The 536-nt window shown below is 30.8% G+C and overlaps 1 non-coding gene across 1 annotated transcript; it reads right to left on the bottom strand.

Moving 5' to 3' along the window:
• Positions 1–271: 271 nt before the first annotated feature.
• On the bottom strand, positions 272–344 carry Trnap-ugg. The gene has a single exon. It is a non-coding gene; the product is annotated as a tRNA-Pro (tRNA).
• Between the last annotated feature and the right edge of the window lie 192 nt (positions 345–536).

Here is a 536-nt window from a genome sequence, read left to right as displayed (position 1 = left end):
AATTTTATTAAAGTTTAATTTTAAGTTTTATGTGGCCGTTTGCAGTTTTATGGGTTTTTCCCATTTGCTTTTTAAAATTTATATATATATTATATATATTATATATAATATATTATATATATACAGTATATATATATATATATATATATATATATATATAAATGATCAAAGGTACATATACAGTGTTTGATAAGGACATGATGGAACATCGTAGGCTACCCTGTAGCTTTTCAACGAATAAAATCCTATAAAAAGTAATTATTTAATAAAATGCCTCCGACAGGATTCGAATTTGCGACCTCTCGCTGCCAAGGCGAGCGTCATAACCACTAGACCACGAAGGCTTCATGGTTGAACAGGTCCAAATAACCGTCGAGAACATTGTATTACACATTACTACGCCTCAAGAGGGCGTTCGGCCAGATAAATCTGGCAATATGGCTAGGAATACTGTCGTATATTATATATGAAGGAAGGTAGCTATTAACACTGTTGAATAAATATAATATAAATGATCAAAGGTACATATACAGTGT

The sequence above is a fragment of the Anneissia japonica genome, unplaced genomic scaffold (genome assembly GCF_011630105.1).
Source record: "Anneissia japonica isolate Jap-2015-1 unplaced genomic scaffold, ASM1163010v1 scaffold10466_len380309_cov135, whole genome shotgun sequence".
Lineage (NCBI taxonomy): Eukaryota > Metazoa > Echinodermata > Crinoidea > Comatulida > Comatulidae > Anneissia > Anneissia japonica.
This window is presented reverse-complemented; position numbering and strand designations above follow the sequence as displayed.